The sequence below is a fragment of the Crinia signifera genome, chromosome 2 (assembly GCF_055691185.1).
Source record: "Crinia signifera chromosome 2, ASM5569118v1, whole genome shotgun sequence".
Lineage (NCBI taxonomy): Eukaryota > Metazoa > Chordata > Amphibia > Anura > Myobatrachidae > Crinia > Crinia signifera.
Window position 1 is genome coordinate 23,594,187 of NC_139218.1, and position 21,130 is coordinate 23,615,316.

The 21,130-nt window shown below is 46.6% G+C and overlaps 2 long non-coding RNA genes across 2 annotated transcripts in view; one reads left to right on the top strand and one right to left on the bottom strand.

The window, feature by feature from the left end:
• Positions 1 to 10,796: 10,796 nt before the first annotated feature.
• LOC146058693 (uncharacterized) lies at positions 10,797 to 15,571 on the bottom strand. The gene is made up of 3 exons (XR_014469901.1): positions 15,400 to 15,571; positions 14,352 to 14,529; positions 10,797 to 11,033 (listed from the first exon to the last, which is right to left on the bottom strand). It is a non-coding gene; the product is annotated as an uncharacterized LOC146058693 (long non-coding RNA).
• LOC146058694 (uncharacterized) overlaps positions 15,562 to 21,130 on the top strand; it is a 60,685-nt gene continuing 55,116 nt past the window's right edge. Inside the window, exon 1 of the long non-coding RNA XR_014469902.1 lies at positions 15,562 to 15,714. This is a non-coding gene — a long non-coding RNA (uncharacterized LOC146058694). The remainder of the gene's footprint in view (positions 15,715 to 21,130) is intronic.

Genomic DNA, 21,130 nt, shown 5'->3' on the forward strand with positions numbered 1-21,130 from the left:
CTGTACAAGACAAAAATAGACCAAGAGTGGTCATATTTAAGGTGCTAAATTTCCTGCACAGACAGGCTATATGGACAGCCTCACGCAAGAAAAACCCCATTATGTGGGAGACACATGCCTTGAAGATATTCCAGGACTTTTCCATCGAGCTCTCAAAGGCTAGAAGAGCTTTCACTCAGGTTTGCTCAACCCTGGCTAAAGATAATCACAAATTTTACCTTATTTATCCAGCTAAACTAAGGGTGTTCTCCGGAACCTCATTTAGAGACTTTGATTCACCAGAGGAAGCTACTAAATTTGTGTCAAAGATGTCTCCAAGACGGGAAGAAAGAGACATAGCTGATAATCCAGATGGGTGAGGTACTATGATTACCGGTTGACGGGAAACAAAAAGTTGATATGATTGCCCAAAGGAGAGATGATGGTATACTGAGAACATACTCAGGACTGATTCTACAATGGGACTGCATATCGTTATACCTTAAAGCCTTATGTGAACTGTTCTGATATGATAGTTTTGTGCATTTTAAAATTGGAAAGTTATAGCGTAGTAGTTAAAAGAAATTAGGACGGCATAATTACACTAAACGGAGATCTACATAAACATGCAGACATGTAACAAAAGTTTATAATTACAGTATAAGTGGGGTGGGTGAGTAAAGAGGAAGCTAGGCCGGGCTTCACTCTGCCATTTAAGAAAGGCTTCTGCTCTAAGTTGATTGGAGCAGGAGACAAGTTGCACGGAAGTTCAGACTGTTATTTGAAGTAGTTGCTCTACACTTTTTTATGTTATTTGTTGTATGTTTGTTGTGTCCCCCCCCCCTTATGTTCCACCCTTCCCTTTGACATTTATCCTAGGACAGGAGGCAGGAGTGCTACAAATATAATGTATAACAGATATGTCATATAAAGTGGGCTCGTTAAATATCAGAGGGATCCATACGCCAGCTAAACGGAGAAAGCTCCTTATGTACTTGAATAAGCGGGGTGTGGGGCTTGTGTGCTTGCAGGAGACTCACCTGTTGGCACCGGAGGTCAAGAAATTGCAAATGCTGGGTTGGGAGGTGTTAGGCTCAGCTGTATTGAATTCCAAATCATGTGGAGTGGTCACGATGGCAAAAAAAAACATTGGGGTTCAGGTTATTTCAACGCTCTCAGATCCAGGGGGGAGATATCTACTGCTGCACCTAAAAATTGATGGACGAGAACTGGTATTAAGCAATATATATGCCCCAACCCAGTACAAGAAAAGTTTTTTTACTAATTTAATAGCTAAACTGCATACATTCGACCCAACTAAACTAATACTATGTGGGGACTTAAATTTAATCTCAACCCAACTACTAGACAGGTCTCCCCCTCCTAGGAAATTAACACCCTTGCCGAAGATAGGAGTACCATATCTAAGTAAAGAACTTAATCTGATAGATGTGTGGAGGGCACATAATCCGACAGAGAGAGACTTTACGTGTCTCTCTCTGACTCATAATACTTGGTCAAGAATTGACTACATTTTGGTGGCGGAACCACTGTTTTCGATGGTCACCGCGCCAACCATTTGCCCCCCCACATTGTCAGACCATGGCTTAATTTACATTACATTAACATTTAAAACCACTGCTGAAACAAAACCTATGTGGAGATTCCCGTCACACTTAGCGCAATCAGGTGAGCTCAAAGAACATATGGATACGGTATGGAAACATTTTAAAATGGAAAACGCTGGGTATGAACAAAGTAACCCCAATATATTTTGGCAAACAGCCAAAACTGTGTTGAGAGGGGAGATCATTGCATATATCACACAGCTCAAAAGGAAGCAAAATGGAAAATATTTAGAATTGCAGGCTGGACTAACTGAAGCATTTCAGAAATTTAAACAAAGTCCGACATCAATCAATAGGGAAGCATATAGGATGGCACAAACATGTTTTAATGAATACCTACAGTTAACGGGGGATAAATATCTTTATAATATAAATTCTAAATTTTTTAAATACGGTAACAAGGTGGGGAAAATGATGACAAATTTACTGAATGGCTCTAAACCCCGAATATCGGTTTTACCTCTCCTGAAAGAGGATAACACTCTAACAACCTCGGACCAGGAAATAGTTCAAATAATGAGGGAATATTATTTAACATTATACTCGGATCCGAATTCTTTACTGACAGTTGGGGGAGGAGACGAGGGACAGCAACCACCCTTAAATACACCACTGTCATATTGGGAGACACTCAAACTTCCACAAGTGCCGGAGCAATATTTGACCTCTCTTGGTAATCTCATTACTAAAGAAGAGGTGACCTGGGCCATTGGTCGTTTGAAACTGGCCAAAGCACCAGGGCCTGACGGCTATTCAAACGAATTTTTCAAGATAATGGCCCCACATATAGCTGACTCTCTGGTAGCCACATTTAATTCAATATTGGAACATAATAAACTCCCTGAGTATTTCTCTGACGCCTTAATTAAGGTTATCCCCAAAGCGGGGCGTGACCTTAAACTAGCAGGGTCGTACCGGCCTATCTCTTTATTGAATGTGGAGTACAAGGTGTTTACAAAAATTATAGCGGAAAGATTAAAACCAGTCATGCCACAAATAATTAATTCAGACCAAACAGGTTTTATTGCAGGCCGACATTCGACTACAAATGTCAGGAGAGTACTGGCAGCCATCCAAAAATCGCACACTTACTCCAGGGCAGATGGGGTCAACAACATGGTTTTGGCCTTAGACGCCGAAAAGGCTTTTGATATGGTGCTGTGGCCCCATCTGCTCGGGACTCTAGAGAAATTTGGCTTCCCACAGAATTTTATCAATATAGTGCGCACCTTGTACTCGGCACCGCGGTCGTCTATAATGTGTAATGGTCTTGTCTCTTCCCCATTCCAATTGCAAAGGGGAACGAGGCAGGGATGTCCGCTGTCCCCGCTCCTCTTTGCAATTGCCATAGAACCCTTGGCAGAGGCCATAAGAACAACACCATTGATACATGGAATTAAGCTAAATAAAGAGGAGCTAAAGATTGCGTTGTTTGCTGACGATGCCTTGGTTTTTATTTCCAAGCCAGAAAACACCATACCAGCCCTCTTACACCTTATAGAATCATTTGGGAAAATAGCAGGATTTAGGGTAAATCTGACAAAGTCGGAGTTGATGCCGATTGGACAATGTGATATCGAAATATTGAGAACTCTGGATATCCCATTTCCGATAACACAAACACAAATCAAATATTTGGGGGTATATATATGCAATGATCTCTCCCGACTATATGCACTTAATTTTACGCCAATAATAACGCAAATGATAACAAAAATGGAGGCGTGGATAGATCTCCCTGTTTCATTGCTGGGACGGATGGTGATTATTAGATCCATAATATTCCCTAAACTTCTATACCGTATGCAGATGCTCCCCATAATGATCCGAAAACCGGAAATAAGCAAATTAGAATCAGCTTTCAATAGATTTTTATGGAAAAATAAGAGGCCAAGAATTGCGAAAGATAAACTAAAACTTCCAAAAGAAAAGGGGGGGATAAATTATCCGGATACTCAATTATATTTCCTAGCCATAGCTTTTAGATATATTGGGGACTGGATGTTGAATGCTTTTACATACACGGATTGCATGCTAGAATTAGATGTATTCTCTCCATACTCACCAGGGGCACTTTTACAGGCTAATAAGCGGGATATTCCCTCCTGGATCTTACAACATGTCCTCTTTAGGGACACGTATGCAGCATGGGTGCAAATGAATAGGATATGTGGCGAAAACCCTAAAGTTACTAGATTTATCCCGCTTTGGGGGAACCCATCGTTTATACCATCGACCACTAACACTTGTTTTAATACGTGGAGGAAAAAAGGGCTGGACACCTCAAATAAAGTCTATGACCCAGGCGGGGAGATGTATTCCTTCACTGAACTGTCAAGTAGATACGATCTGCCTAAAACGCAGATATTTATGTACTTTCAGGTGAGACACTTCCTGTCCGCACACAGGCTCCACACCACTGCACGCCCCTCAAAGATTATGCTCTCACAAGTAAACTCATTAGATAAATTACTTTGTTACACAGAGACAAATGTGTATAAATTGAAATGTTTATATTACTTACTTATTAATAATAGATTTGATTGTGACTCTATATGGTTGACATTAAGAAACAGGTGGAAAGAAGACTTAGACTCTGACATCACCATGGGGACACTCATGCAAGCTAATGAAAGAGCCATGAATACCCTGAAATCAGCATATCTGCAGGAGGTCTCCTTTCGAACCCTACACCGTGCATATATAACACCACACCAACGTCGCCATATGGTACCAGACGAGACTGGGCAGTGTATTAAGTGCAGAATGGCGGTTGCAAATTTTTCACACTGCATGTGGGACTGTCATAAAATCAAGCATTTTTGGTGTAAAACGGTCTCGTTCATAAATATAATTTTTACAACCAACTTTAAACCCGACCCAGCGGCTTGTATGGGAATTGATTTCCAAAGTTGGAACATCGATGGACTCAGAGATCTACAGGTATCGCTTCTCTACCTAATTATAACGTTGGCGAGGAAATGCATTTTAACTTTTTGGACAAAGAAAGCCGCACCTCAATTATCCACCCTTAAACAAAAGATCACTCAGATATTATTTTTTGAACGAAAGTATGCTAAATTAGATCTACATAAAGGTATAGATAAGTTTTACCTGAAATGGTCACCATATATTAGTACTTTGGACGCACATCTAAAGTTACAACTATCAGTAAACTTAGAGAATCAGAAATCTTAATGGTAAGCCCAGATAATAGACAATATGATGATAAAGATGCGTATATAGATTTATTAGTGCACTAACTCTTGCTCTAGATTTCAACACTGACGACAATCCCCCTCCCCCCCCCCCCACCCCCCCCTTGTGGTCTAGTCCGGTTTTGTCTGTCTATATGTGTGCCTTTGTAGGTTAGGTAGCTGATTGTAATGTTAGATAATACATGTAATAAAGAATTCACCGATGTCCAGGCAAAGATATCTGAAATATACGAAGTACTCCATATTGTAAATATATTAATAACTATGTAACTTTTGGCGAACACCCGTGGAGTTGAAGAATATTGATGACATTGTTATGTATAATACATTGCTTTTATTCTTTTGTATGTTTGGCATAAAAATCTAATAAAAAGATTTAAAAAAAAAAAAAAAAAAAAAGTGATAAAGTGGAGAGCGATAAACAGCCAGCCAATCAGCTCCTACCTGCCATGTCACAGGCTGTGTTTGAAAAATGTCAGACAGGAGCTGATTGGCCCTCTATGTATTATCTTCTAGAAGGTGCTAATTAAATCGAATCTGGTTGCTATGGGCAACATCCAATCTTCAACAGAACTCCCATCTTAGTACATTTACCCCTGAGCCGGACATAAGTGGGAAAGTCGTCGGAGCTCACAGATCTCATAGGATTTGGATGGTTAATATTCCTTTAAGATGCCCTGTGTATAGTATACGACCAATGTGGAATCTGTGCGGATTGCAAAGCAACAAGTATCTAATAAACCCTGGCGCCTAAGCCCCCACACATTAACACACCGATGTGAAATGCTTGGCACACAACACAGAGAGCCCCAGCAATTAGCTGAGTCTGGCCGAGAGTCATGCCTGCTTCTTCATTCGTGTCCTGTTAAGCTCTTGGCAGCGGGAAGAATCAGCTGCTGAGGCATGTCACAGTGCAACACATGCAGCTGACGTAGAGTCAACACGTTTGTCCTCACCCCGGGAGTCATGAAATCAACCGGCAGCTGATACAGAGCAGATCAATGGGACGATAAGACTCACAAACCAAACCGCTACTTACGCCTTAGATAACATGTGACAGTTTCTGCTGCACGCACCATGGCGGCTAAGTGGTGACCGTCGCCTCATAGCCAGGACAAATACAAACACATAGCTGTGATTTAAGGCCAGTGTCGGACTGGGAGAGGAGAAAGGCCCGGGGGTAGGGCATGTGACATCGGATGCTGGCAGGGGCCGGCATGTGATGTCATGACACAGGGTGGGGCCGGCTTGTGACGTCATGATTCAGCGGATGTCATGACGTCAACTCGTCTGTACCCCCGGGTTAGTCAATAGTCGATGACTCGCTCCCGCTACGGACTGGCCGGCAACATTAAAAGTTTCCATCAGGCCCCGCCCACCTAAAAAAAAGTGGACGTGGGCAACGGGGCCTACCGGTGAATCCCCCGATCCCCGCTGGGCTAGTCCGAAGCTGTTTAAAGCATCATACTATTTATTTTTCACTCAAAATAGGCATGTTCCCCAATGCCAAGTATAAGAGATGGAGTTCTTAGAGGTATATTTACTAACTAGGTGATTCATCGCGCCCTACGGGCGCTCTTCACACCGTCGTAAGGGGCTGCGCCCCCTTAATTTGTGAACATTTGTATATGAGAAAGATGGTTAGAATTGTATGAAAGATGCCTGTATTGCAACTTCAGTTATAGATGAAATGTGTTAAATAGAGAGCATATGATGTGGAAGGGGGTGTGTATTGTTTTGTTTAATTAAAAAAAGCGGTTACAGAGTAAGATGTACATTGATAGTGTGGATGGTACAGTGACATTTGTGGGTGTGGGGGGGGGGGCTGTGTGTGCATGTTGTTCTGAGTCAGCGGCTCCCCACTGGCGGAGTTCACGACACAGGAAAACAGGAGGCTGGGTAGTGATAGGGGTGTGTGGGAATAAGGCGGACTAAAGAGGAGGGTGGGAGATACTGTGCTGCTTCTGCCTGTGGGTGAGGGTCCAGCGGGGCAGCACAGGAGTACAGGATGGTGGCCCTTAGTCAGTGTCTCCTCCTACTGGGTGGGAGTTCGGGTGCATGAGAGCAGGAGGCTGGGCTATGAGGCATGATAGGGGCATGTGGGCAAAACAGCGTCAGCGACTCCCCAGTGGTGGAAGTTACGGTTCAGGAGAGCAGGAAGCTGGGTAGTGATAGGGGTGTGTGAGTATACGGGGGACTAAAGAGGGGCTTAGGGGTGCCGTGAATTGCGGGAGGGGCGCGGGGGGTGCCGTGAATCAAGGGAGGGAGGGGGCGCAGGTGTCGGCGAATCGCGGGAGAGGGCGGGGGTCCGCAAAGCGTGGGAGGAGGTGTGAATTGCGCGAGGGGGGGTTGCGAATCGCGGGAGGGGGGGTGCGCGGGGGGCCCGTGAATTGCGGGAGGGGGGGGGCACGGGGCGCGATGAATCACCTAGTTGGTTATATATTCTTGTAGAAGGATGGTAGGATGTTGCTGTCATTCAGAATGCATTTACATAAACAGTAATAGTAGCAGTAAAAGGTCTGACTTAAAACACCTACAGTAAAACAGAACAGGTGTTATATATTATACAAAGAATTGGTTAATGATGTGTAGGTTGACGTGCACATAGTTCATAGTTGTCACTGGAAAAAAATTGCTGCAAGAAAAAATCAACACAGAAAGTTCAACACATGTAAATGTTGACATAAGTGTGGCACTTCATCGGTGTCCATGTCGACACATGAGAATGAATATGAAAACATTCAAAAAAAGAAAAATAAATCTTCAAAAACTCATGTCAACCTTTTTCATTGTCGACCATAGCCGTGCCAGTGTTTTGCATGTGCCATTTAATCCTGGGGTTGCCGTGAATCACGCGCGGGGGTGGGGGAGGGAGGAGGTGAGGGGTGTCCTCGAATCACGGGAGGAGGGGTCGTGGGTGGATGCCGTGAATTGCGGGAGGATGGGTCGCGGGGGGGGTGCCGCGAATCGTGGGTTGGGGGGGCGCGGGGGGTTGCAGTGAATCGCGGGAGGGTGGGTCGCGGGGGCGAGGGGTTGCCGCAATGACAGGAGGGGGGGTCAGGGGTGGGGAATCGCGGTAGGGGGGGTCGTGGGGGGCACCGTGAACCACGGTAGGGGGGTCATGGGGGGCACCGTGAACCGCGGGAGGGGGGGCCCGAGGGTTGGTGCGAATTGCAGGAGGGGGGGGTGTCACGGGGTGGGGCCGCGAATCGCGGGAGTCCCCGGGGGTGCCGCGAATTGCGGGGGGTGTGCTGCAAATCGCGGGAGGGGGGTCGCGGGGGTTGCCGCGAATCGCCACAAGAAAAAAATCAACACAGAAAGGTCAACACATGTAAATGTTGACATAAGTGTGGCACTTTATTGGTGTCCATGTCGACACATGAGAATGAATATGAAAACATTGAAAAAGTGAAAAATAAATCTTGTCAACCTTTTTCATTGTCGACCATAGCCATGTCAGTGTTTTGCATGTGCCATTTAATTGTGGGGATGCCGTGAATGGGGGGGGGGAGGGAGGTGCATACCCAATATGACCCTCTCCAGGAGGGACACATTGCTCTGTTTCTGGACTTTCTTCTTAATTTATGGATTACCATCACCTGTGCTTAAACACCTTTCTTATCAATTACCCTGTTTAAAATGACAGGTGATGACAATCATAAATTAAGATGGAAGTCCACAAACATAGCATTCTGTCCCTCCTGGAGAGGGTCATGTTGGGAGGTATGGAGGTGTGGGGCGCTCACCTGGTGTGTCTGGTGTGTAGCTGTGTCTTTGCTGTGTAACATGGAGGGGCAGAGGGTGTCTGGCACTGTATGTGGGCTCACTGGGCTGGTTCTCTGTCATGTGAGTCAGTCATGTGAGTCAGAGGCTCCACCCAGGGTTATATCTCCAGACACACTTTGAGTGACAGATGTAGCCAAATATATAAGAGATTTGCAGGTTAAAAAGTGGTGATGTTGCCCATAGCAACCAATTACATTCTAGGTATTATCTTCTAGAATGTGCTAGATAAATAAGTATAATCTGATTGGTTACTATGGCCAACATCTTCACTTCTATAAACCCGTACTTTAGTCAAAAAAAGAAACCCCTTAAGGTGCATACACACTGTACAATTTTTTTTGACCAATTTTGTTGAAAGACATTTCCATTGAACACAGTGTCCTGGACGAAAGATACTGAAAACAGACGAACGACGAATGATGATGCCCATACCCGCCAGTTGTTCATCAAGATTGTTCGTCAACTGTGCATGCAGCCCAATTTGGATATCTTTCAAAAAGAGCCTATAAACTGTAGTTAGATCTTTCGTCTTTCCTCTGTCGTCAATATCTTTTGTCAACATCTTTCGTCCAGGACACTGGGTTCAAGGGAAATGTCTTTCAAGTCAACTTTATTGGTCAAAAAATTGTACAGTGTGTATGCACCTTTACGGTTCTAAAAACTCCTGTCTTCCAGTTAGGCCATCTCCTGTCAACTGTCTCCTACACTGCCATTACCAATAAGTTACATGTTGTTATAAGTGTATGATATGATGAACCAGAAATATTAAACATTAGATTTATCAGAAGAAATGTTTTCCTTACTCTCCTGGTAAGCGCTACTAATTTCCATTGTTTTGGGTTTGTGCTGTTTTTTGTGGGACTAACTATGCTGATGTATAGACCTAGACCTAGCATCATATAACATCACACTATTGATACCTCTGGTACACCCACTTACGTCTTGGTCCACTTTCCACATACGTATTATTAGCAAAATGAGGTACAGACTTACAATTGGACCTCTCTCTAATTCCTCCGTGGCCACAGCACTGCCACGCCGAAATCCTTCTGTCCTCCTCTCAGCTCCTGAACTCGGCTGCCCCCTATCTCTCAGTCAGACTTGTGGAATCTCTCTCCCACTCACCTGCTCTGCTCCTCAGGGTCTCACTCCTCACACTGCGTTTCTGCTACCAAAAAGTTGAGATTTGTGCTGGACCATTTTTCTGGATTTGAATTTGGTTCTGATTCGTCGTCCGCATTTGCAGTTTATACCCAAAAATCTTTTCCCATTTGCCCGAGTGCCTCTATTGCGCTCCACAGTGCCACCAAGTGTAAGTCTCCAGCACTACAGGTTCCATAGGGTTCTATAGTAAGGTCATACTCACACAGTGACATAGACAACCTTCTTGTCAAAGATAATCTTCCCTCTTTGGTCGTCTTCCTAGTGAAGGGTATGTGATGCTTAGCACAGTACGTTACTGCAGTCAGTGGCAGCTAAGCGTGTTACTAGATGTCGGCATGTTCGCCAGCCAACCATAGAATACAATATTATATACAGTATTAGTATTACAATAATGATAGTCCTCATAATTTGATCCCAGGAAAATGAATCCCTCTTAGGAAGGTTCTAGATAGAAGAAAAAATGGTGGACTGATGTCTTTTTTTAACCCCACAAACTATGTCACTACTATGTCACAGGGGAAAACAGTGGGTGACAGGACGAGGGTGACCAGGGCAGCAGTGGGCCCTTTAGTCCTCAGGGGCCCCAGTGCACTGCACCTGCTGCACCAATGGTAGTTCCATCTCTGGTGCCATTATATATCATAGTGCTGGCCTCCCTATGTTGGTTATCCCCACAGTGTGCCCCCTAAGACATCCGTGGGACCAAATGACGCATAGCACCTCATTGTAGCACCACCCCCGATTTGCAATGCCTGAAATACCGGCATTGCATGGCGGGGCGTGGCTACAAGGATGCGGTCGCACTGGCCATTCCCCCCAAATGTGTCATACCTTTCTAGCACCGCCCCCATCCCACCCCTTTCCTACCCCGTCAGCTGGCCCGGCCCCCTGTCTCAATGAACTGGCTGCCGCAACCCTGATAGAAATATTCTACAATAATTACAGGATCTCAGTTTATATATAACAGTTACGTCAGTATTCCATATATACAATTAAAGCAAGACAAAAAAAAGTGCTAAACGTTTTTTATCAATGATGTAATAAATGATCCGTAGTCATTTTTGTCTGTTATTTGAGTTCACTTTCATCGTTTAGCCCAGAGTCTTGAAACGCTCGTAAACATTGTAATAAGTAGTAGTCATTTGTTGTTGTGCATTCTATAATAAGATCTCATTACTTTGATGCTCTTCTGAACTCTCCCGAGTCTGTTGCATTCCATCCTGTAGCCTTAGACGCCCGTTCCGAGGGTGTTCCTTCTCTGTCAGGGTAAAGGCAAGGTGCATTATGGGCCTACTTGTATACTGTGCATATACATATTAGCAGGGGCGTAACTAGAACTTTGTAGGCCCATAGCAACATTTTTATGAGGCCCTGCAACTCAGGACTCCCCCAGAGTGGGTGTGGCTATTTCCTTACAAGGGGTTGGGATCATTGGGTCGACCACAGGCCTTAGGTCGACACCCTCAAAAGGTCAACATGGGTTTAGGTCAACAGAGTCATTAGGTTGACATAAGCATAAGGTTGACATGGGTTTTTCAAAAAATTTTGGCCCAAATGTCGACACAGTCAACATGGACACCATATTGGTGCGCTCGGCAGACTATTTTATTCTCCCTCCATGCCCTAGTGGAGGTAGAGCATGAAATACCGCCCAGTCGGCACATGTCAGTTCAAAAATAGTGAAATACCCATGTTTACCTTCTGACTGTGGACCTTCCCCATGTCTAACTAATGACCCTGTCGACCTAAAGCCATGTCGACCTTTTGAGGGTGTTGACCTAAGGCCTGTCGACCTTCAGTGGTCGGCCAAATGAATGTTGACCGTCCGGCATACTTGCCTACTTTTGGAAACTGGTTTCAGGGAGATTCCATGCCTCCCAACTTATGCATGGTTAAAATCTGGACTTGCCGCGTGGGTCGCGGCTGACCCAAGATGGGGGTGGAGCTACAAAGAAGGTGGGTGTGGTCTCCGGGAGAGTGGGCATGGCCCAATGCAGCAACACGTTTTCATTTTTGGATGGTGTGAGAGTTTGCATGGCATGCAGATGAGGGCCAGCTTACAGTAATGAAAATACAGGGGTCGACTATACACACACACACAAAGGGGACAGTGCCAGTTTACACTAACACACACACATACCGAGGTCACCTATACAAACACACATACACACACACACACACACAAAGGAGACAGTGCCAGTTTACACACATTGGTCAGTGCTCCTCTGTACACACACACACACACAGGGGTTCCCTATAGACACACATTGGGATCAGTGCCAAGCTACTCACACACACACACACACACAAACACTACACATGGGCCGTTATTCTGGTTGGTGCGGTAATATCCGCGTGCGTTCGTGCCGCCGATGTTTTGTGTCTGCGCATGTGCGAGCGGGGCGTACGGCCAAATTCCGCATGAAACGTGAACACTCCGAACAGGGGGTGGAGAGGGGCGTGAAGGTCTATTTGGGCTCATTACCATATGCATACGCCCCGCGTTTCATGGGCGGTCCCATGCAAACTCTGGGCGTACGTATGGTAATGCGGCCGTGCCGCACGTGTAGGGGGCGGACATATGACATCGCCGGATGTCAGCTGCCCGCCCAGATCCCTGCTTTTGCACGTAAAAATGTCCGTGTGGTCTGAGGTTGCGGGAGCTGGTGGACCACTCGGTCCTGCATTCGATGGTCTGCGACCATCGAATGATGGGGGAGGTTCCCTGAGATGGAGGAGGCGTATTCCATGTAAAATACACGTGCGGTCCGTTCGGCCAGCTTCTTACCGCGTACGGACGGAGTTGGTGATCCGTATGGAAGGCGGGGTTTCGCACGCACGGTCCTGGCCGCATATTCGGATCCGGCCGCACCGATCAGAATAAGGGCCATAGTCATAGACATAGTGCCAGCTTAAGGAGCTGCTTAGGAAGACCCACAAACACTGACCTGCAGCCCTGGCACTCATGCTCCTCCCGCAGCCTCTCCTCTGAGCTTCCAGGTGGCCCCGGCTGTCAGTCTCCCCACCGGCTGCTCTCCACACTAGCTCTCCATCTTTCCCCCTCCAGGATGTCTCCAGAGTCCAGCCTGCAGCTCCCTTCATGCGGGAGTAAGGGCAAGAGGGGAGGGATCCATTGCTGTTGCCACGCCCACTGGAGAGGGTGCTGTAATATAAGGGCTCCCTGGTGTCTGGCCGCAAGCAGGCTATACTGGCCTAGGTGGCTCTCCTGCTGACCAAGGACTGCGGTGCTTGGAAGGTTAGGTTCTATTAGGCATGATAATGCCAAGCTCCGCCCCCATCGCGGCCAGGCCTGCCCATTCGCGGTCCGGATTTTCAGATTGGGCTTGAGTATTGGGTATCGGGAGGGCTTTGCAGGGCATCGGGGTACTGGCAGCTAAAACGGGAGCTGTCCGCAGAATGCAGGAGTGTCGGCAAGCCTTCCTTGTGGTCTACCTAGTGGGCCTATACCCTCACAAGAACTGTGGTTAGTGTTACCCATGATTTTAACGCTGGCCGACAAAGCAACTCACTTCAGACTTTTTTCACCTTTATCTTGTATCAAAACCTGCCACAGTATTAGGGAATGCTAAAACTATGGCAAGGCATGCTGGGATGTGTAGTTTCAAAACAGCTGGAGAGCCACAGTTTGGCCATGCCTGGAGTATGGACCCTGGGCAGTGGTTGGCAGGGCAGGGTTGGAGATGTGTGGGTCACTCACTGAGCTTCCACCCGACGCAGATGGTTAGGACTCTATTTATCTCATCTCTCTCATATTTAGGTTTCCTTCTTTCTTTCTCCCTAATACACTCTCTGATCTCTCTCATATTCATATTACTTGGAGGCAAGATAAATATCCCCACCCATGCACACAGAGCACCTTATACAAGTATATGTTATCCAGGGTTTAAAGTCTCAAGGAGACTGTCACCAGCACTTCGGGGGGCGGGGCCTGATGTAGACATCATCAAGCCCCGCCCCCGTATGGCAAATCCCGCAATTCACGGGTATTTGAGGAGTGGGCGGGGCTAAATGATGTTGTGTGTATCTTCAGGCGCGCTACCTCCCCCCGAAAAGCCACGAATCGTTGGAAATTAACACGGCCACGGGGGGGAGATGCGGAAGGGGGGGCGCTGGTATCTGGAAGGGTTTCCCTTCTTTCTGGGGGGCCGGGAGAGGTGCCCGATTTTCGGGAGCCTCCGGGCCATTCTGGGAGAGTAGGCAACCCCAATGTAATCATGTTATGTATATTGTGTTTAAAACAAAGAAAGTGTGACATCTATGGTCCTGCTAAGAGGGGGGGTCAGCCACAGAAGCTACTGTATATCAAGGAGTCACACTTGCAGGGGAGGAGAGGTGCATACTGTACATACACCTCTGCGATTATACTACATATACCTCCATTCTCATACATACTGGGGGTGATTCTGGTTGGCACGCAGCGATGCGAAGTTCGCAGTGGTGCATGTCATTTTTAGCCCACCCGCCACTCGCACATGCTGCCGCCCCCCTTTGCAGGGCGAATTTGCCCGGACGGCTGCGGATGGATGTTTTGCATAACATGGTCATGGAAACTTACCGGGGCTTGAAATCAATCTGCAGCGCCATCTGTAGAGCTTCTGAGTTTCTGCTCCCCCTGCAGCCCCACAGCTTCTGCACCCCAGTTCCCTGTCCTTGGAGAAGGTGACATCAGGTGACATCTCTAGTATAATAGGTGGCACTCCCAGGTAGGACCACGGCATGCTGGGAAAACACAACTGCAGCACAGGGAAAGAGTTAGGAGCAAGCAGCCATGGAGGGACAGTGCCAGCAGCATTTCACATTTCTACGTGAGCCATTAGGAGTATCACTGCCATATGAGTCCCTTTGCGGTCCAGGCCCAGGACTCCATTCCTGGCAGTGGGTTGGGATCATTCGATCTATAGCATGATGGTCAACAGTCATTAGGTCGGCATGGGTCTAGGTCGACGTGGTTCTAGGTCGAAAGGTCATTAGTTCGACAGGTCGTTAGTTCGACAGGTCATTAGTTCGACAATGTCTAGGTCGACAGTGAAAAGGTCGACATTAGGGTTTTCACAGTTTTTTTACCTGAATGTCAACACAGTCGACATGGACACCGTTTAAATTGCACCGCATCCCCTCGCATAGCTCGCTGCGTTCACAATGCATCAGGCACACTATTTTATTCTCCCACCATGCCCTAGTGGATGGTAGGGCATGAAATACCGCCTGTCGGCACATGTTGGCTCAAAAAACAGTGAAAAACCCCATGTCGACCTTTTGACTGTCGACCTAGACACTGTCGAACTAATGACCTGTCGACCTAAAACCATGTCGACCTTTTCACATATCGACCTAATGGTGTCGACCTAATAACTTCTATCATCATGCTGTAGACCAAATGACCGCATCCCCTGGCAGCAGGGCTATTTTTCAGTAGGCTCCAGCAGGAACTGAGGCCCTTATTCTAGTTCACTCTTTCTGACAAAATATTTCTTAGATGGACAAAACCATGTGCACTGCAGGTGAGGCAGGTGTAAAACCCATACTTGCCAACCCTCCCGCAATCAGCGGGAGGGTCCCACTTTTTGCTTGACCCTCCCGCTGCCCCGCAAAGCCCCTCATACCTCCCGGTTTCTGGGATTATTTTCTGGACATTCGGACTGCGCATGCGCGCGTCCGTACTGGCGGGGGGCGGGGCCTGTGTGGGGGAGTCTCATAGCCGGCCACCGCGGTGTTATGGGTAGCGGTGACCAGCTCCTGTGCGTACAGACCGGATGACAGGATCATCAGGCACTGCAGTCGGGGCTTCCCTGAGGCTGGGCCCGCCCCCACACTCAGCTCCGTGTTACACAGACCAGCTCTTCCTGCCTCTCCGCCTCCCTCCCTCTCCACATGGCTGGTTCCCTGCAAGTCCCTGACATGAGCAACAACACAGCCAGGTGAGTGCTGTGTGCACTAAGGAAATGGGGGCTGGTGTATTATGTGTAATATGGGGCTGCTATGTATAATTTAATATGGTGTGTGCAATGTGCTGCATGTATTAGCTGTGTGTAATGTATTATGGTGTTGTGTACATTATGCTTTGTGCACAGGGTGTAATATGGGGGAGGGGGTGCTGTGTATATGTAAATGGGTGTAATATGGGGGAAGCTGCATGTGATATACTATAGTGTTTTGTGCAATGTGCTGTGTCTACTGTGCAGGGTGTAATATGGGGGAGGGGGTGCTGTGTATATGTATGTGTAATATGGGGGGGGAGCTGCATGTAATATACTATAGTGTTTTGTGCAATGTGCTGTGTGTACTGTACAGGGTGTCATATGGGGGAGGGGGTGCTGTGTATATGTAATGGGTGTAATATGGGTTGAAGCTGCATGTGATATATTATGGTGTTTTGTAGAATGTGCTGTGTGTACAGGGTGTAATATGGGAGGGGAGTGCTGTGTATAATGTACTATGATGTGTGGCTGAGTACCCCTGTGGCCTGCAAATTGAAGCGCAGCTCCAGAAATCCCCTAAGCCACCTCCTTTCACAATCCGGACTGTGCATGCACAAGTCAAAAACGAACAGGGACAGGCTTTAAAAGGAAGGCTGGTAGTAATGTGGGAAGGGACACAGCATGTGGCCCCCAGCCCAAGCACCATGTCTGTCACCATGTAGCTGAGATATCAGTGTGTGTGGCCAGTACTGCACTTTGTACTTTACTTTTTACCTGCCACTGCAGGGCACACCCCTGAGTGACAGTAGACATGCCCATGGGTGGAGATAGACACGCCCTTTGGGTAAAATGTGATACGCCCCCTCAACGGCAATCCACACGATGCCCTACAGTGTGATCTATAATCTCCCTGAAACGACTTTTCAAAAGTAGGCAAGTATGGTAAAACCCCACCCAAATCTAATTATCTCTGCACAAGTAACACCTGCCTCACCTGCAGTGCACATGGTTTTGTCCATCTAAGAAATATTTTGTCAGAAAGAGTGAACTAGAATAAGGGCCACAGTTCCTGCTGGAGCCTGCTGAAAAATAGCCCTGCCTGGCAGCACCCCCATGATGGCAGCCCTAGTAATACTGTATGTATCAAAAAGGTGTTGCTTGGTACATCCAGCCCTTCCTCTCTTATCCTACTCAGCTTGCAATTGTCATGTATGATAAACACAATCATTTTTGGCTTCACTGAAAACTATCCTTCAGTTATTTTGTCATAAAAGAAAACAGGACTATTCATGGCGATATTACATCAAAGACTGTAGCGTATACGAGTCAAAATCAATTCCTTTTTTTTACGCAATATTTTCAATCATGTGAAATGAATTATTACAGACTGAAGCAGCTCCTGATAGGGGAAGAAAGACATAGTAATTAATAAAGGATAAAAACAACCATTCTTGACAGCTTGAGCTGTTATTAACTAAAATAGGGGTACAATGAGCTCAGTGTCCGTTTGCTAAATTGGAAACTACTGTCACACTAGGGACCTAGGCCCTCATTCTGTTTCACTGGCAAAGGCAAATTGCTTCTCAAATGGACAAAACCATGTGCACTGCAGGTGGGGCAGATGTAACATGTGCAGAGAGAATTAGATTTGGGTGAGTGATTTTGTTTCTGTGCAGGGAAAATACTGGCTGCTTTATTTTTACACTGAAATATAGATCTCACTTTGAAGTAGACTAGCGGGGTGGTGGCGAATTCGCAACTGTGCGATCAGGCCAGTATGCATGATAACTTACCTCTCTGCACAGACCATACGATGTACAACAGTCCCGGCTAAGGACTGACATCCCGGTTTTTCACCTGGAAGCCCTATTGTGCATGACCAGCCCTCAGCCGGTGCATCAACAAGCCGTACATGGTAACGGTATTTTCAGTGGAGAGGAATCTTTTGTATCCCTCTTCGGAACTTTTTGTGGAAAATAACCACAATAAATAACTGCGATTAGCGGGTTTTCGCGGGGAGGAGGTGGGGCTAAATATGCAAATATCATCATTTAGCTCTGCCCCTCTGCGAGGCCCCGCAAATCGGAGGATTTACAATGATGGGGATGGGGCTTGATGACATCTACTTCAGGCCCCGCCCACAGACGTAATGCTGACACTCTTCTCCCAGAGAGGAGAGTTTAAAAGTAGGCAAGTATGTGAAAGCATTGTCAATACGTTTTCCAGGGTTTGACATCACTTCTCAGATGACGGCCTATTTATCATTGATACAACAGCCTTATGTGCTTCTTAACAGTTGCCTTGTTCTGAGTAACCCTTTAGGGGGTACTGATATAAGACAGGGTTCCAGATGTTTAGCTAGGCAATCGGGGGTTTATCTATGTTTTGTTTGAACTGTTGTCTACAAAGTTGAAAGTAACCGTGACAGGTTCATTACAGTACGTCCGCTGCAAAGTAATAAAAAACACAAATGGCGTCCCGTAGCGCAGTAGTACTGGCGCCGGGCTGAAACGTTTATACCTCGTCTAATCTTCACTCCGAATATGTTTAAGATTCATCGTCATATGATCGCTGTTATTCTTTTATTTATTTATGCTGTTTTATTTATCCAGACCTTTTTATCGGTCATTAGACTGATGTTGGGGGCATACGGGTGACTTTAGGGTGCTCCGTGCCCAATCCAGCCTCGGCGTTGGGCCTGGCGAACACTGGGGATAAATGTTTGCTTTTGTGCGTTAGGAGGAAAATAAAAGTCTCGCTAACACTTCAGCGCTTGTTTTTCGCCCTCGCCAGCGTCTTTCTGGTAGGGTGGGCTGCTAATTGGTGCGGCTATCACAAAGCTTAGCAATGCTTAGCAGTCATTAAGGGCTGTCAGTTCCATGCTGCCAGCGTCTTCGCTAGCTGCTAAGAGGACAGCTGTACGAATCACTCGGTTATCTAATCTCTAGCACGAGGCGGTGTGCGCAAAAGCCACAAGTTAATATACAGCAGCGAAGTCATGGCAGTCTGGCTTTTTATTCAAAGGAAAAACAATCCCCATTGGCAGTTGAGTAGGCTGAGTCCCCGGGGACCAATTATTCTACTTTGTGCTGTACAAACTGCGAAGGCTGCTGCCAGCTCTCATGAGTATAAACCTACTGAGCTTAACTAACAGGGGCCAGGCTGATACCGAAGACGCAAGTTGTTCTTCACGTCAAACTACTGCAAATGGCACAATTAACTAGCAGGGACTACTGAGAAGCTCTTAATAGGTAAACACAAGTCTAAGGAGAAGGGAAAGAGGCAGACTGCCACTTCCCTCCTTTGCTATGTCAGATTGGTAAAAGGATTCTGCTGGAAGGGATCGGTGCTCTGCTGAGCGGACGCTCACGTGTTACTGCTGATGGGTACAGAACAGATCCACCATGTTGCTAAGAAATACTTGGATTGGATGCTGTTCTGGCACGACCCGGTTGATGGCAGATTTTCATAGAGTCCCAAAAGGTTCAGGTAGTTGCTAAATTCTAGTGGGCTAAAGGACCTCACACGTCCCGGGGGAGGAGCAAGGCTGGGAGGCTTGCTCCTTCACTATAGTGATGGCCATCGGTGCACTCCGCCATCGATGGTTGCCATCGATGGCAATACCCCTGCCTTGGTGGATTGCTGCAAATAACTGTCCGAGTTCCCAGACCACCCAGCAGGTCACATGTTCCAGGCAGGTGCATAGGGAGAGTTCACCAACTGTCAAATTTTCCAGAGCACAATGGTGATGCATTGTAAATGGAAGTCGGACGTTTTGCTATATAACCGTGAAATGAAGCAACCAATAACAATGCCAATATTTTATTTATTTTTTGCAAATCTATGGACCAAGATCATTGGTTTGGTATATAATGTGTCCTGGTCAGCCAGCAGCATCGTACCAATATGTCACTCATAAAAGTCGTCCTTCTGTTATTAATATATCATTAGCCAAAATATGCACCCCACCATCATCCGCTGGAAACTACACCAGATACCTCCTATCCTCCCCAACCACAGAGAAGGGGTTGCCACACATCAGCCACAGATATAGATGAAGGGGTAAATGAACGGATGGTCCTATTCCTGCTCAGACAAAAGCAAACGACTGAACACGTGCAAATAATCAAGCTTGCGTTATAATCCTCGGCCCGCATTCATCTGACATAAACATACATCTCTGTACTGTATGAGACTTGGCACTGCGTGTGTTATTAAATACTTCTGTTATTACGAAAGGGGTCAGGCTCAGCTATGCATTACGGACCATAGCAATGCAAATGAGTGCGCCATTTGCATAAATATGCACCTTCAAGCAACCTTTCCCTAAAATCAGTTTCACAATCCGGTTATGGAGTCTAAGAGACTCGTACACATCAGCTGAGCTATCCCACAGACACATCTACAGATTCTGTGATCCCCCCCCCAAATAAAAATATTTCACCCAGAACACCAAAAGGTACCACCACACCTGCGTTACCATCGTTCTCATGGGGAAGCCCATAAAAGGCTGGCCGTTCCCATGATGTCTCCCCGAAGGCGTTCGCACAGGGGGTGCAGACCCCACCCCCCACCCCCACCATTGGAATGTGGCCGACTTCCGAGCCAGCCTGAATCAGGATGTTAGTTACATATATTTGCAAAAATAGGGTTAAACCGCCAGGCCGTGTCAAGGCATCTCTGGTTCTTATGGTCCATGAAGTTAAATGAAAATAGCACCCATTCTGGGCCATATAGCTGCTTATTGTGAGATGCTACATTATAATAGTTCATACAAAAATATATGTATATGGGTTGAGAGCCAACTGGCCTGTGTGTAAGGGCAGGGCCCTCATACCTTTGACTGTCTCTAAATACCATGTTTGCTGTATCACTGTCTCCTATTGTATAAATAAATAATAATAATAATAATAATAATTTGGGGCTTGTGTGTCTGTAAGATCCCAATGCCGCCTAATGTATTTATCATCATGAGTATCACTACTTACAGTATATGGGTGTGGGGTGCGGTGCGGTGCAGCTGGATTGGTGTGGCTGGATGGCTGTGAGGTACTGTAGCACACTATTAAATTCTATCTAACACCTGCTAATCTCTTTACCAACACTATGGCCCTTATTCATATCTGATCGCAGTAAAAATTTGTTTGGAAAATGGGCAAAACCATGTGCACTGCAGATAGAGGGGTGCTGTGGATATAGCTGTCCCGGGCCCTGGCCTCTGGAAGAGCCTGGACAACTCATTTTGCCCACCGCAACCCCCCAACTGCCTCTGCTGTGGTACCTGCACTGCGCTCGGTGCACTGAACGAAGCACAGGCTTCTTCATTGCAGGACGCCGGCGGCCAATTAAAATGCTGCACTGGCTTTTGAACCAATCAGAGCTCATGTATCATTAGCCAATCAGAGCGGCTGCCGGT